Here is a 17,184-nt window from a genome sequence, read left to right as displayed (position 1 = left end):
AACTGCCATTTCTAATTATATAGTTTAATAACAGATGAATAATTTTCATAAATTAAATTCATTGTAAAACAAATAGATAACAGATAAATAATTAATAATTTTCATAAATTAGATCTATTGTAAAACAGATAGATAACAGATAAATAATTTCCTTAAATTGAATCCATAAACAGGTGGATATATTAATTTTTTACGCTTGTTATCATTTATGCATATCCATACTTAAAATAAAATAAATTAAAACTAAGGTATATGATCAATTTGACATTGAAATTCATCCTACTTCAGCAAATTCTAAATCTTTGTGGATTAATCTTTTAATCATATGATTATCATATATTAGAGAATCATACTAATTAAGGGACATAATCAATAAATTCCTCATGATATGCTTAAGAAGTATTTTGCCTCCCCTCCATGGCACTTCATATTCTCTATTTCTAAAAAATTAAAAACAAATACTTGCTTTAAATAGCTAATTTTATATAAATTTTCTATTATCCATGATAATTTATCTGAGATTTGTTCGAAATATGCCTTTCCACATGCATATAGTGAGGCGTTATGAGGTGTTATGCAAATTTTTGCATGCCAAATCATATGTGGAAAGACTTTTCCTAGACAAAAATTTCTTTAAATAGACATTTTTTTTTTAGAGGTAAGAAAATGTATGGTTTTTTATCTATACAAAATTGCAATTATATATACAAATAAAAATATATTAATAATTTTTATGCTATAATTATTAATATATTAGTAATTTTTATGCTATAGTTATTGATATATATATATATATATATATATATATATATGTATGTATGTATAGTTTTCAAATCAATCTCAAGAATAATTGCCAAATAAATATATAATTCGGAGTTAAAACTTGACATAAATCATGTACATTTTTTTTTTTTTGGGAATAAAATGTGTTGAATTAAATTAATATTTGTGGACTTGGCATAATCAGTTACTCACTTACAGGGCCTATTTATGCCATTAATGGGACTGGCTTATTTTATTATTTTATAGTAGGATCCTTGGTCATACACTCTCTATAAGACTCCAGTTGGCCCATTGGATTGGAGGACCAACTCTCTTTATAAGCCCATTGACTTATCCATATTTTTCCTAGTATAATTATATTATCAAATTATTATTATTTTATGTGTGTCAAAATTAATGGATAAGTCTGACTTGCAGAGACTATTTAAAGGGTCTAGGGCAAGCAGATAATAAGATACCATACAGTATTTGGAGATTAGGGTTTTCAGAAATCTGAGAGTGGTTTGAGAGTAGTGTGTCCATAGGCACTACTTTACGTTGTTTCTATTTTGCAGGATTAAAGATCTAATTTATCAATGGTTGCGTTTGGAGGTTAGTAATTTATGATTTATGGAATTTATTATGTATATTTAGATCCATAAAATTTTCTAACAATTGGTATCAGAGCATGGTTAATATACATAATAAATTATTTTGAAATTTGTTGTTATATTGATATGCGGCTTGTTTGGAGATCTAAATTTTAAAGATGGAATTTTATTGAATAATTTCTCTTCTCTTGTGCAATACGGGTTTATATTGAGTTTGTGCAAATTATGTGATTTTTTGTTTTAGTTCGAATTAAGACCTGGGTATGGTGAAAAATTCTTCTTTATTGTGTTTTATTGTTTATTATTTCTAATTGGATCTAAAAATTTAAAAAAAAAAAAATTCTGATGCGAAACTAGTGGTAATCGGGTTTTGAATCAAATTTGTGCAAAGTATATAAACCTTGTTTTTTAGTTCGAATTTTGACCTGGGTTCTTTGTGGAATTTATTTTTGGATCGAATGGAACATTTTTGAGTTAATTTGGGTTATTAAAAAAAATAAAAAATAAAAAAGAGGAGTTCGACGGCCGAATTTCATGATGATTGGGTGTTAAAATTTCTGGGTATTTAGGCCAAATTGATCCATGAATAATATTCTCCACACTGAAAAGAATCTATAGACACTAGAATTGAAGAAAACGGTGGGCATTTTGTGGTTTTCCGACCGAGTTGGGGAAGCGGGTCGTGCGACCCGTTAACTAGGAGGTGCGACCCGGCTCAGTGAAGAAGACGCTGACGTCAGCGTCCCTCTTGCTGACGTCAGCAACCTAAATTACCAAAAAAAAAAAATATTTATTTTTTATTCTATTTTATTTTCTTTTATATTTTATTTTTATTATTATTATTGATTTATTTGTTGTTTATTTATTAATTAATTTAATGATTCAATTGTTCAATTTATTTATTTATTGTTTATTTATTTGTTTAATTATCACATTCCAAATTTTATTAAAATAAATTAAATATTTATGATTGGAAAATTGGATTGTGTGAGCTTACTCAAAGAGACTTTGTGCCTAGTTGGTATAGTAGTATGGGATTTTAGGTACTCACCTGTCGTGAGACTTATTTTATCTGCATTATGTGTACCAATGTAATGTATATTGGCATAGTGGATGGGATGTTTTATATTTGCCTATTTCATGAAATTGCCAATATGTTATTTTTTCTCCCACTTATTAACCAGGGTCTATGCGGGTAATTAAGCTACCTTGTCGGTAGTTTTAGTTGCTTTGTATGACGCCTGGAATGGCAGTGGAAGTTAATTAAATGCCATGTATTGCGGGTTCTGAGTTGCCCTGTCGGTGATTCAGTTCAATGCATTTGATTGTGGTTATTTGGTTGACTGTCCCTGGCCCGCGTAAGGGTATCTTTAGTGCTACAAAGACCCTAAGCGATATTTATGTTTGTGTTTTTGTATTGAGGGGCTAGAAAATAGTAATTGAATTGTCTTAAATTTTTTGAATGTCTTGTTGTTTACTATTTTTACAGCTAGTAGCACCCCAAATCTTATGCTCATGACTGCCATGATGAAATTGGATGGGACAAATTATCAGAAATGGAAGAAAACCTTAGTTATGAATTTGACTTTCATGAAATTGGATTTGGCTTTGGAGATAGATCCACCAGAGATTCCGACTGATGAGAGTACTGTAGCAGCTAAGAAACTTTATGAGGATTGGAAGCACTCTAATAAGTGTTGTATGATGATGATGGAGAATTACATGGATGAGGCCATATATGCTAGTATTCCTAAAGTGGATACTGCAAAGGGACTTCTTGAGGAGATAGGAAAGAAGTTTATCAAGTTTGATATGAATGAGAAGCATCATTATTTGGACCTATTGAACAATACCAAGTATGATGGTATTAAAGGAGTAAGGGACCATATTATGCTACTTTCCTCCTATTATAATAAGCTTAAGGACCTTAAGATGGACATTGGAGAGGAGTTCTTGACCTATTCTATAATGAGGAGTCTTCCATCACAGTTTGATAATATAAGGTTGAGTTTGAATACTAAGAAAGAAGGTTGTAGTTTGGAGGAATTGACTTCTATCCTTGTCAAGGAAGAGGATGATATTAAATTAAGTAAGTCTAGATCTGTTGCTATGGTTTCATGTCAGGTAGATAAGTCCAAGAAGTTTTTCCAAAAGAAGGGACAAGGATTCAAGCCAGGACAAGGTTTCAAGCCTGGGCAGGGTTTTAACCCCAATAGGAAGAAGTTTTCTGGTATGAAGCCTAAAGGGCCGAGGGATGGTGGTTTTCATATTAGAGAAAGGAAAGAGTACTTCAATGGAAGGTGTGGATACTGCAATAAAGTTGGGCACAAGAAGATAGACTGTTGGACCTTAAAGGGAAAGCAAGAGAAGAAAGGTAATATTTTAATGATTGAGACCAATATTATCGATGTGCCTATGAATTCTTGGTGGTTAGATACTGGAGCAACAATTCATGTTACTAATTCATTGCAGGGGATGATAAACCGAAGGGGCCCAACCAATCTTGAGCAGCATGTTTATATGGGAGATAGCTCAAGAGTGAAGGTGGACATTGTGGGAACAATCAAGTTGAAGTTTGCCACTGGATATGCTTTGGAGTTGCAAGAAGTTTCTTATGTACCTTCAATAAAAAGAAACTTGTTATCTATTTCTGTTTTGGATAGTCAAGGTTATAGTTTTTTGTTTGGAAATAACAAAGTTGAATTATTTAAGGATGGTAAAGTTATTGGTTTTGGAACTTTATGTGGCAATTTATATAAGCTTGATTTATTTAATAATGGTCTCAATTTCTCTGTTAATTCTATTGTTGCTTCCAAACGCCCAAGAGTTAATGACAATTCCTCAATGTTATGGCATAAACGTTTGGGACATATTTCTAGGCACAGAATGGAAAGGTTAGTGAAGGATAGGATACTTCCTAATCTTGATTTCTCTGATCTATTGACTTGTGTTGAATGTGTGAAAGGGAAGTTAACTGCCAAGGTAAGAAAGGATAAGTTAGCTAGGTGTGGAGATGTTTTGGAGTTAATCCATACTGATATATGTGGACCTTTTACACCAACTGCTTTGGGTGGTTATAGATATTTTATTACCTTCATTGACGATTACTCTCGTTATGGACATATTGAGCTTATTCGTGAGAAGTCAGATTCTTTAGTTGCCTTTAAAGAGTTTAAGGTAAAGATGGAGCATCAAAAGAATAAGAAAATAAAAGCTGTAAGATCTGATAGAGGTGGTGAGTTTTATGGTAGATATGATGAGACTGGAAGGAGCCCATGGCCTTTTGCTATTTATTTGCGTGAGTGTGGCATTGACGCGCAATATACAATGCCTGGTACACCTCAGCAAAATGGCATAGCGGAGAGAAGGAATAGAACTTTGTTGGATATGGTACGGTCTATGTTGGCAAATTCTAGGTTGCCAGATTATTTGTGGGGAGAGGCTTTAAGGACGGCGGCTTATATTTTGAATCAAGTTCCAAGTAAGTCCGTTCCTAAGACACCTTTTGAGTTGTGGTCAGGAAAAAAGCCTAATTTGCATCATTTTCGAATATGGGGTTGCAAAGCTGAAGTAAGGATTTATAATCCCCAAATTAAGAAGTTGGATGCTAAAACCATTAGTGGATATTTTGTTGGCTATTGTATAGGATCTAGGGGTTCAAGATTCTTTTGTCATTCTCACACCACCAGGATCGTGGAATCAGACAGGGTCATTTATTTTGAAGATGATTTTGGGTTTGGTGATAGTAATGGTTCAAGGGAATCTCAATTTAGAGAAGAAAGTGTTTTCATTCCCAGTATAGTTGTTCCTGATAGAGATATTGTTGATCTAGTAGTTGATGAACCAGTAGTTGGTCAGAATGAACTCATTGTTGAAGAGCAAGATATTCCAGCTATTGCAGAGGCTGATGTACCTTTGAGGAGGTCACAAAGGACTAGGAGATCAGCTATTCCTGATGACTATGAGGTTTACTTGCAGGAGCATGAGTTTGACATAAGTGATGATTCAAATCCAGTCACTTATGAGGAAGCCATAAGCAGTTCAAATTTAAATTTTTGGTTGGATGCAATGGTAGATGAAATGAAATCCATGGCATCAAATGGAGTTTGGGATTTGGTTGAGTTACCAGAGGGTAGCAAGCCTATTGGGTGCAAATGGGTCTTTAAGACTAAAAAAGACTCCAATGGTCAAGTGGAGAGGTATAAGGCTAGACTTGTAGCTAAAGGGTTTAGCTAGAAGGAAGGAATTGATTATACAGAGACTTTCTCTCCTGTATCCACAAAGGATTCTTTTAGAATCATTATGGCGATTGTGGCGCATTATGACCTGGAGTTGCATCAAATGGATGTCAGAACTGCCTTTCTGAATGGTGATTTATATGAGGATGTATTTATGGTTCAACCAGTTGGTTTCCAACAAACAGAGAATGGTAATTTGGTTTGTAAGCTTAAGAAATCTATTTATGGTCTTAAGCAAGCTTCAAGACAATGATATCTTAAGTTTGATGAGGTTGTCACCCAAAATGGCTTTAAGGAGAATGTTGTTGATAGATGCATATATATAAAGGTCAGTGGGAGCAGTTTTATATTTCTGGTGTTGTATGTTGATGACATACTTTTGGCTACTAATGACACTGACCTATTAGCTGAGACAAAGCAGATGTTGTGCAACCACTTTGATATGAAAGATCTTGGTGAGGCTTCTTTTGTTTTGGGCATCAAGATTGTTCGAGATAGGACTAATTATGTAGTGCAATTGTCTCAGAGAGCTTATATTGATAGAATTCTTAAGAGATTTGATATGCATAATTGTTCTCCTGGAAGTGTACCGGTTACGAAAGGTGAAAAGTTTTCTAAAGATCAGTGTCCCAAGAATGATAGAGAAAGGATGGCAATGGAGAATGTTCGCTATTCTTCAGCAGTAGGTAGTTTGATGTATGCTCAAGTTTGTACACGGCCTGATCTAGCCTTTGCTGTGGGTGTGCTTGGTAGATTTATGAGCAATCCTGGTCCTATTCATTACCAAGCAGTTAAGAAGGTTTTTAGGTATCTTCTGGGTACTAAAGATCATATGTTGACATATCGTCGCACCAACTCTTTTGAAGTAGTGGGTTATAGTGATGTAGACTATACAGGTTGTGTGGATGATAAGAAATCTACCAGTGGTTATATATTTATCATGGCAGGAGGTGCTGTGTCTTGGCGGAGTGCCAAGCAGTCAGTGACAGCATCCTTGACTATGGAGGCAGAATATGTGGCGTGTTATGAGGCTACCCGTCATGCAGTTTGGCTACGGAATTTTATCCGTGATTTAGGAGTGGTTGACTCCATTGAGAGGCCTATTATGATGTATTGTGATAATACTACAGCGGTGTCTTTCTCCAATAATTTAAGAGGTACTCCTGGTGCGAAGTACATTGATGTGAAATATTTTATGGTAAAGGAGAAAGTTGAAGAGGGCCTCATTACTGTTGTTCACACGCCGACTTATAGCATGGTGGCAGATCCACTGACCAGGCTTTACCGGTAGGCATATTTGAGGAGCATGTGTCCCGTATAGGATTGTTAGGCAGTTGAGACTGCTGTCGGTCAGTGGAAGTTTGTTATGTTTTCTGTAGTAATATCCATGTTGAGTATTATTTATTTCTTTGAATATTTTAATACATTGATGTATGTAGATCATTATTTATTTATGAGATGATTTATTACACATATTATTACTCCTTATATTTACAAGCCTGTTGAGACTATTAGTCTATGTATATGTGTATGTTGATCCACAGGTGCCATGGTGAATCCCTACTACCTAGTTTGGGTATATTGTTGTATCCTGTCGATACGCAATGTGCTTGAATGAAATGGTTTTGTGTGTTGGGGGATTGCACATGGTTAGGTAAATCTCTACTACCTAAACTGAATTTATAGCATGCAAAGTACTCGGTTGAAATGGTATAATGTTTTGGGAGATTTACTGAGAGAATCTCTACTGCCTAGTCTAGTATATTGTTGTGCCCTGTCGGTATACTATATATTTGGATGAAATGGCATTATGGTTCGGGAGATTCTATAGTAAGTGAGTTTGGATTTTATATGATGATGATTATGCAGTCCAAGTGGGAGAATGTTGAATTAAATTAATATTTGTGGACTTGGCATAATCAGTTACTCACTTACAGGGCCTATTTATGCCATTAATGGGACTGGCTTATTTTATTATTTTGTAGTAGGGCCCTTGGTCACACACTCTCTATAAGACTCCAGTTGGCCCATTGGACTGGAAGACCAACTCTCTTTATAAGCCCATTGACTTATCCATATTTTTCCTAGTATAATTATATTATCAAATTATTATTATTTTATGTGTGTCAAAATTAATGGATAAGTTTGACTTGCAGAGACTATTTAAAGGGTCTAGGGCAAGCAGATAATAAGATACCATACAGTATTTGGAGATTAGAGTTTTCAGAAATCTGAGAGTGGTTTGAGAGTAGTGTGTCCATAGGCACTATTTTACGTTATTTCTATTTTGCAGGATTAAAGATCTAATTTATCAATGGCTGCGTTTGGAGGTTAGTAATTTATGATTTATGGAATTTATTATATATATTTAGATCCATAAAATTTTCTAACAAAATGTACATGCATTGTTATAGAGTAGTAAGGATGATCCATTACACATTAACTAATTAATGCTTTATTTTTTAATTTTAAATGATTAATAAAGTGATAATAAAGTGATATATTTCAGAGCATGATTTCTAATATAAAATAAAATAATAATATGTGCATCTAGATAAATAAGATTATAATATTAATATAAATAAAGAGTTTTCGTATTTATCATTAAAACACTGGTACATCCCATTGTTAAGATGATAAATACTATTTTTTTATTTTTTTTTTTATTCTTTGGTTAATAAGGAGTATTGTATGAGCACAAAGTTGAGCAACAATTGGAATTAAAACTAGTTTGCCATTGCCATTCAGGGACAAGTAACTTATTTCTTGCAGCTTTGGTCACTCATTTGGACCTTATTTTACTTCTTTTGGAACGTATGCATCCCTCCCACTCCCAATGCTTCCCTGCATATTATCGAACAAAATGGATTTCCACCCAAGCCCATATGCATGAATGTGTATGGCCATACACTCAACCCCTAATCTTTGAGTCATAATTGCTAATTTGATGCACTCGATTATGTTTTGATTTTTCATATTAAAATCTTACTATACGAAAGTGAATTTTTTAAACAATCAATTAAACTGTGATGTGGCATATATATATATATATATATATATATGTATGTATAGGACATATTATATATCCTTCTAGTAATGGTGGCATAATATTTTTCTAAGTAAACACAATGTAATTCTTGGTCATATCCATTGTTGATTTTTTAAAAATCACTATCTCCATGATACTGCTTAATTTTATAAACGGAGATTGGATGAAATACTGCCAAGAAATTATTGACAAATATGAGAAACACGATTCCAGCTCTCAGTTTTTTTTACTGGGGAAAAAAAAACTAATAGCTATTAACACTTAGCCCTGTAAAATTACTATTATACTTTTTGCATTTTCTCCTCAAAATGAAAAATGAAGAATATTTTATTGCCTCCTAAAATATAAAATGGTTGTTGGCAAAATGAAATAAATTGGAAAATAAATAAATCCAAGAAATAATTTGAAAAATGAATAAGTAAACCAAATAAAAAAATTAAATTGATTTGCTTATGGTGATATAAGCATATGTTCAATAAATTCAATATGTATTTCAAATCAAAATTATAGTCTAATCCAATCTCCACTAAACTCAGGACGGAACAAATGCAGGACTAAAACTAGTCCATTCCTACCATATCCTATTCTATTCCAAATAGGTGTCTTTGTTCTATCCTACTTATTCAAAGAATAACTAAAAGAAATTTTTACAATGAATAAAATTCCCAATCAACGAGTATCAGATTGAGCTAAAAAACCTTGGGGAAGAGAAACATCAAATTGAATTTCAGAAAACAAACGATCAAATCACAAATTTACATAGAGAGGTGCAATATAGCTGCAGTGCAACTATAGACAGGTGACATGCCTAATACTTAGAAATTCAAGAAAAAGGTATTGGATGTCTCAATGATCAAGTCCATCCTTTGTAATTCAGCTCTAACAGGCTGCTCGAACGCCAATGTCCTGGTGAGGTTTCCAATATGAATCCAAAATCTATATGGACAAGCCTCCCCACACTGCATTTTGACAAGCACATTAACACTTTGTCAACAATTATGAAATTTTGGCTTGGAAAATAATATCAAGCACACTGGAAAGCCCGATTAACAAAAAAACTTTATTTCACTTGTCATCAAAATTCAAAATTACATTGCAAATTTATTGAAAGTGACAGGAGATCATACTCGTCAACTAAAGCATTCCCATTGTGCTGGTCCTTTGCCTGAAGTAAGAGGCTGGCAACTGCATAACCAGCACGGCTTCAAAACCAGGAGAGCCGACAGGCCCATAGTCCTGTTGGAAAAATCTCATACAAACCACCGTCAGTTATTTCACCCATCTGGCGTCTGCTCCCTGTGCTAGGCACAACCTGCGAGGTAAGAAAGCAATCAAGAGAGAGAAAGCAAATACAAAACATACTATGACTAGTCCTTTTACTATAAAGAAAACTGAGAGGTCTTATATTTAGACGATTTTCAGGACTTTAAAAAAAGTTCTACCTAGTTGTACAATGATACCAGTACCATATATAAATTCAGAAATTGGGGCAGGGGGATGGTCAAAATAATAGAGAAATGAGAAACACCTGAATTTTCATTTTGCCCAGTCATACGCATGAGTTATTTCACAAAAAGCTTTGTTTAGTAATACAATTTTAAAAATACACACAATACAACTATGCAATTGCGATGAACACATAATAATCCGCGTAAAGATAGCATAATAGCACAAGTTTTAGCCACGATTCCATGAACCACAAAAACCACACTCCTACAACATGAAACCACAAGATAACCACTCACCTCAATTATGTCTCTCTCTCTGGGCCAGTTGGGAGTACACCATAAGAAATTCTATCTGCTTCAAATATGTCTCTAAGAAGAGAAATCACTTGAAGTGCAAGAACAACTTGGCGACAATCATCTCCAACCTTAAAAATGCAAGCTTGTAGCTTCATATCATTGTGGTCCCCATACCGATCAACCACATTAAACGTAATCATGATAGGAACTTTTGCTGCTGACTGCAAGGGAATTCCACTGTCCGCCTGAATGCACCTAACAAGCTTAGTCGGAGCAATTGGTAGATACAGGACTTCTCCGTCCACTTCAATTTTCTTTTAACTCCCTTCGGATACCAGCTCGCCTTTAGTCCTTGGGAAGAGGAAAAAGTACACCAGAAAATTGATGTAACTTTGTCAAAGAAATCAAATTCTCTTTTAATAAACAATTCAAGTACCACTGGAGAGAAACCATCAATTATGTGTTCCCTAACCAGCGGCAACAGTTCTTGAAAAGAAGTATTCTTCCCAGAGACAGCTTCTTTCCCTGACTAACTGCGGCATGAAGAACTTTAACTCTTTCAGGAGGGTAAAACTCCAAAACCCCTCAGAACATATGCCATGGCACGTGGATGCCCTTTATATGTAGGAGGAAGGAGTTCAAGAGCCTGAGTGATAGAACAAGCTGCCCAGTGTGGCAATTGTAGCAAAAGTGCTGAATTCTCATCCACTGCCTTTGGGGTCAAAAAAATATGGCAATGCTTAGGAATGCCGCAGATATCCAACATACGTGACTGAACCAAACGGGTTACTTCGGACTTCAGAAACGTATGAGTTGGGAACCTTGCGGCCAGGCACAAAGCAATCAGAGGATCCAAGGAAAAGGCAGTCCTAGCATATTCAATCCATTTCTCCGAGCTAATTTTTGACCGGTAAGATGTACTTTCCTTTGCATTTAGTAGGATGAGCCCAAACCTCAATGACAAAGCTATCAGAAGTAACTGCTTCCTCCTTTCTCTTCCCACAGCATAGTTCTCCATTTGGCCCCCAGACAGGATGATATTGATGGTTCACATCAACCAAAGTACTCCCATTTTCAAGCCCTCGTACTTTTAAATCAGATATCGGCCTGCATCTACTCTTATCATTTGAAATGTAGTGAACAAACACAGATACAGAATGAGCCTCACTCTGGGAAAAATTCATACTATTTATGCCGCAGCATTCTGCCTCATATGCAAACCAGCCCAAAGAAGCCCGATAAATACGGTCTTCCAGAAGCTGAAGCCCTGTTTTAAAATTCTGCAGACTGCCACGGGATTGGCATGAGCAGAACTTGAGCCCAAGAAGCATAATAGTGAAAAATGTACCAGCAGCTGCAGGATGGTGAGAAAATTTCCAAGGGAGCCTTGTTGAGTATCAGTCTACCAATAAGCAAAAAGTTTCTCTGCACTATTATGTCGAACTACCCCAAAACGATCAATAAAAAATCCAAGCTATATTCTTTGAGCAATTATTTGTTCAACAGGATCAACTTCAGGCTGCGCTTAGCAGGCCACAATACTTCACATCAGATGCAAAAAGACCTCGTTTTGTATCAATTGTCCATAACCAGGCATCAACAAGCTCCACAAGAACAAGCGACCCCAACACGGGCGCAGAGGAAACTAACCAAGTCCAAATGAAAACACCAGTTTCCAATGCATCTGGGGTAGAAATGTAAGCTGGACACCAACAGAGAAGACGGAGAAGTTGTGAGAAGCCCTCTGCATTTGATTGTGAATAAGAACCCAGATTTGAAGTAAAGCAGTGGCCTGAGAACAGGTTTCACGAATTCGCAGTTTGTCCACTTCCCCACCTTTTTCAGAAATATTGACAAACTGTTGAAGCATCCGCACAAACTTGGCAAGTAATATCCCATTATACGAATCATCCTAAGCTAGTGGTTGTTGAGGAAATGCTCCAGAGATCAATCTCAGGAGGCAATACCAATCCCAAAACCACCTGTTGTGGTACCAGATTGAAACCCACCAATGCTGTTATGCAACCTTTTTATGCCAGCAATTTCTCCAGCAGGGTTGCACTTCACCGTCGCGCTGACTATGCCGATACTGTCTGAGTACTTCCAAATTGAAAGCTTCTGTCAGTCCAAAGTTAACTCCAGCTTCTGCAGCTGCAGCAGCCATGACTGCTGGGATATTTGCTGTTGCATGCCTCTCCAGTACTCATTTCACAACCATTGAAGGCTGTGCTCTTTGCCATGTCTTTGCTTTATAAGGCTTATCCTGTAGACGACCCTCGGTGGTAGAACTATGAGGAGCATATGAAAGTGACTTAATGATCCATTCTTGATCAATTTTTTGGTACAAAGAACGCATGGGAAGACATCGAGCCACATTTACTAAATATATGTTTTGATTTTAATAATAATTAAATTTGTATTACAGGAATTAATTAACATTTTTCATTTAATAACATTTGCATTCAGAACTTTTAGGTTCATTCCCAACAAAAAAAATATATTTTTGTCCTTTATTTCTCCCAATATATAACAAACCCTATAAATGAATTTCTCACATTTTTACATTCGTAAATTCCCCTCAGTCTTCATCATCCTGTTGTTTTTACACTTGCATAAGCTTTTAATTTGAAGATCTCAATAGGAAAAAAAAAAAAAAACAAAACAAAACAAAACAAAACAAAACAAAAAAAAAAAAAAAAAAAAAGTTATAGTCCATAAAATAGAAGTTTGAAAAATATAGATCATAAAATAGAAGTTTGAAAAATATAATTTGTTCTTTTTTATTTATTGCACTACTTAGTAGGACTAATTGAGAAAACCTATACATGTTATATTATATTCATGCGATTAATGTTGCAATTTATTTATATATATATATATATATATGTTTATACACATAACACACAATAAGGTTCAAAATTTATATATATAATTTGTACTTGGGTCATCTTATTTATAATTGAGTAACATAATAAGAAACAACATTGCCAATGCAAAGTATCATAAAGTGCATTTTCAATATATATACAAAAAAAAAAAAATTATATATATATATATATATATATATACATATATAAAGGGTGCTCCAATATTATTATCACTAGAACATGAAAAATCAAATATTTTAATACGTAGTGCTTCCGAAGGCAGTATTGGGCATAAACATTTTGACATTCATTGAAATTTGAAGGTGTACTAAGGAATTTGATATCTCTTGCTGTACATCTTCACGGAGCCTTCAAGGCAAATATTAAATCTGATTAGAGAAACAAAACATATTGTATTATGGATTGATATTGAAGGGGAAATAAGCCCATTAGAAAGTAGAGGAGGATTATTTGTTGCTATTAAAACTGGAATAGCTCCTAATAACATAACAATAATCATAATTTTCCTACAACCAAGTTGATCCATATCTTTTACTTGTTCTTTTCGAAAATTATTTGAATATGTATATTAATTAAAGTATAGGATCCAAATTTTACATGCATACATCATATCGTCATATCCTTGAATTAATTTGGTTACAAACAATTTCATATTAAGGTGGTTTTGTTTATTATTATTATTATTTTTTATTTTTTTTCATTAAAGTTACTCTAATCTAGAACCCCACATATGGAGGAGGGGTGTAGACATTGCCACTGTTGTTGACAAACTTTTGTTTAATTAATTGCAATTAAGTTTAGTAATTAATTGAAGAGTTTGAACAGGTAGCATGTACTGGCGTTAAAATACAGTAGGGTGTCCCTTTAAGTCTTGCTTAAGATCATTTTTTTTTTTTTTCTTCTGGCCTAGAGCTGCTAGAGTTAATATTATATTTTGGCTCTCCAATGCAGTACAATACAATTATTTATCCCAAAAAAAAAAAAAAAAAAGGAATGAAGTGAGAAAGAAATAAATTCATTAAGAAGCAAAAAGAATGCTAAAATCAACTTGTAAAACAGATGATAACCAATTACGGCTTTTTTTCATCCAACATTAAAGAGATTTTTAAGGTAAAGCATGTCGAGCTCACTCATATGCCACTTGATTTGTTTCTCTATGAGCCAAAAAACACCTAAAAATTACCATTTGACCATAAAAATTTTAAAAAATAATAATAATAATATCATCAACTAAAAAACAATTAACACCTAATAAGACTTTAACAATAATGAAGAAAAATAATTGCCACCTTTGAATCCTTCACTAAATCTCCACCATAAAAACCTAATTGCATAAAAAGAAGCAAAGCTTCTGTCGTAGCCATAAACTCAATAGTTAAGGGACCACATAGTTGATTGAAAGGTTTGGCAAATGCTGTCATCAGATTACCTTTATCATCACAAAAAGCTTAACCCGTGCCAACTCTTCCCTTTTCTTCGGAGACAGCTCCATCTAAATTTATCCTGTATTCTCCTTATTGCCCAGCATAAACATAAACCTGAACACTTTCAACCTCTGGCTTTTAATTAGCTTCATGAAATCTAAATGTAAGTCTGCCAAATGCCATGCTATCAAAAAGAAAAAAATGATCATTTTAAGCAATGTTCTCTGTTAACTAGCTATGACATAATAATTTACCAAAAAAAAAAAAATTAACTATGACATAATATCAAATTCAAGTTTAACAATTTAATTAATCACTAATATTAATTAGAATTCAAATAGCCAATGAACATAATCATGGATACCACTAATAATGGTCATCAACAGTGAAAATAACATTTTTTGCTGTTAAGAATAATATTCATTTTATATATTTATGTATATAACGATTCTCTGAGATAATTTATCATTAAAAAATAAAGATATATTTTTATTGATGCATTTAATATTTAAGGATAAGGTTAAAATTTATTCAGGATTCCACGTATTGAATAAAAATTGTATATGTATGTATATTTCTTTTTTAGATATTAATCAATGAACATATCATCAAAGGATGGTAATATATTATCAAAATATACACCATTTTAATGTTAGTATATTATCAAAAAAAAGAATTGGGAAACAAAAAAAAAAAAAAAAAAACTACAAGATCCTAGACATGGGAATTCTAATTAAGGAAACAATAATTAGAAGTCCAGGTTGGTGATATTCACTGTGTACAACGTTTTGTCACTGTAATAGTGGATCCTTCGTTTCTAAAAAAATCGTGACTGAAAATTAATATAGAAGTTTATATTTATCACATAAAAAAATGTTATTTGTCATTGCTATGGCTAGCAACAGTGGGATCATATGAAAAGAGTTTATTGTCATAAATTAAAAATATTGCATAATTAAATGCTGTCAATTAATAATTAATTATTATATTAGTCATATTTTATTAGTGATTATCATCATTGTTAATAAAAATAAAATTTTATCATATAGGAAAAGAATAATGTGAGAGCATCAAAAAGTAAACAAATGTTTATCGAGATGTTTTGTTATTTTATTAGTTTATATTTAATTATGTTTATTATTTCAAAAGTTTGCTTTATATTATATTAATTTTTCAACGAATAAAACAATGAGTTAATGACATCTTAATGATCAATGATCTCTTGCTAAACGCATTCTTGTATACTTTTTTGTTACCCCTAATATTTATTTATTTATTATTATTATGACAATTAAAACTCAAGACCTAATATATAGAGGAATATGGCATTGCGCTTAGTATTTCTCATAAGAAAATAATGTTGGGATATTTAAAATTTTGGCTACTAATGTTATTTCCATTGTTTTAGTTGTTTAATTTTTTGTTTGTTTCTTTGTTTTTATATATTTTTTTTTTATATCCTTTTTTTGGGGCTTGGATACTTATTGTTCATTTTTTAGAGTAGTTGCTTGCTTTGGGGCCTTTAATCTTTCATTGATTCGTAAACGGTAAAATTGAGCTCTGTAATGCCTTTGGGCCCTCTTATTTAAATTTCAAGGTCCACGTTATTGAGGTTCACAGCAACCCAACACACACACACACACACACACACATTGGATTCCAAAAAAGAGTTGGTGTAGATTGTTCCCCAAAAAAACAAAAAAGAAAACAAATCAAAAGAAGTATTGCTCTTTAATATTATCATCATATTTTTTTTAAAGACTAAAAGCAAATTACAGAGAAAATGAAAACACATGAGAGATGCAGATTTGCCATAAGCCTAGTTAATTAGTTTTAAGTATACTTTTCTAAAGGAAAAAATTACAGTGTGTCCAAGAAACAAACAGACCAAAAAAATAATAATTAGCAAACTGAGAATTGGAGAATTTATATTAATAATATAATATAGAATTCATTCATCTACTCCATCCATATGCATGAATTTTATCATGAAATTAAGCCTCTAAATTATTGCCTTGAAAAGCATTATGATTTTTTTTTTTTTTCCTTATTATGGGTGTTTTGATTCTGTCAACGAAGTTAATTGTAAACTGTGGCGTGCTGTCAATTGTACTGTGGAGAGAGTTGACCTGGCGTCAAAGTTAAACAGAGAAAAAGACAATGACCATACCTCAATCCTCTAGCGGAGTGGTGTGCACACCGCACTTATTGTATGTACCTCCCATCAAATCAAGTGACAGGAAATTACACGTTTATTACACTTACCAAATTTCAAAATAATTTTAATTTCTACCATGTGCCTTTTACTAAACTTACTCTCCCTAAAGACTTTTGAACCATCATATTCAATTTTGGAAGACTACCCTCTTCAAGAATTTACTCTCTTTTTTTTCTTTTTTTTTTTTTTTAAATGTGCTTGCAAATGCATGAAAGTATTATTCACCAAAACAAAATAAAATAAAATAAA

At 33.2% G+C, this 17,184-nt stretch overlaps 1 pseudogene; it reads right to left on the bottom strand.

Moving 5' to 3' along the window:
• Positions 1-9,192: 9,192 nt before the first annotated feature.
• LOC107432464 (phosphatidylinositol 4-kinase alpha 1-like) lies at positions 9,193-12,761 on the bottom strand (annotated as a pseudogene).
• Positions 12,762-17,184: the final 4,423 nt, after the last annotated feature.

The sequence above is a fragment of the Ziziphus jujuba genome, chromosome 11, assembly GCF_031755915.1.
Source record: "Ziziphus jujuba cultivar Dongzao chromosome 11, ASM3175591v1".
Lineage (NCBI taxonomy): Eukaryota > Viridiplantae > Streptophyta > Magnoliopsida > Rosales > Rhamnaceae > Ziziphus > Ziziphus jujuba.
The sequence above is the reverse complement of the archived record's forward strand: the minus strand, read 5'-3'. Positions and strand labels throughout refer to the sequence as shown.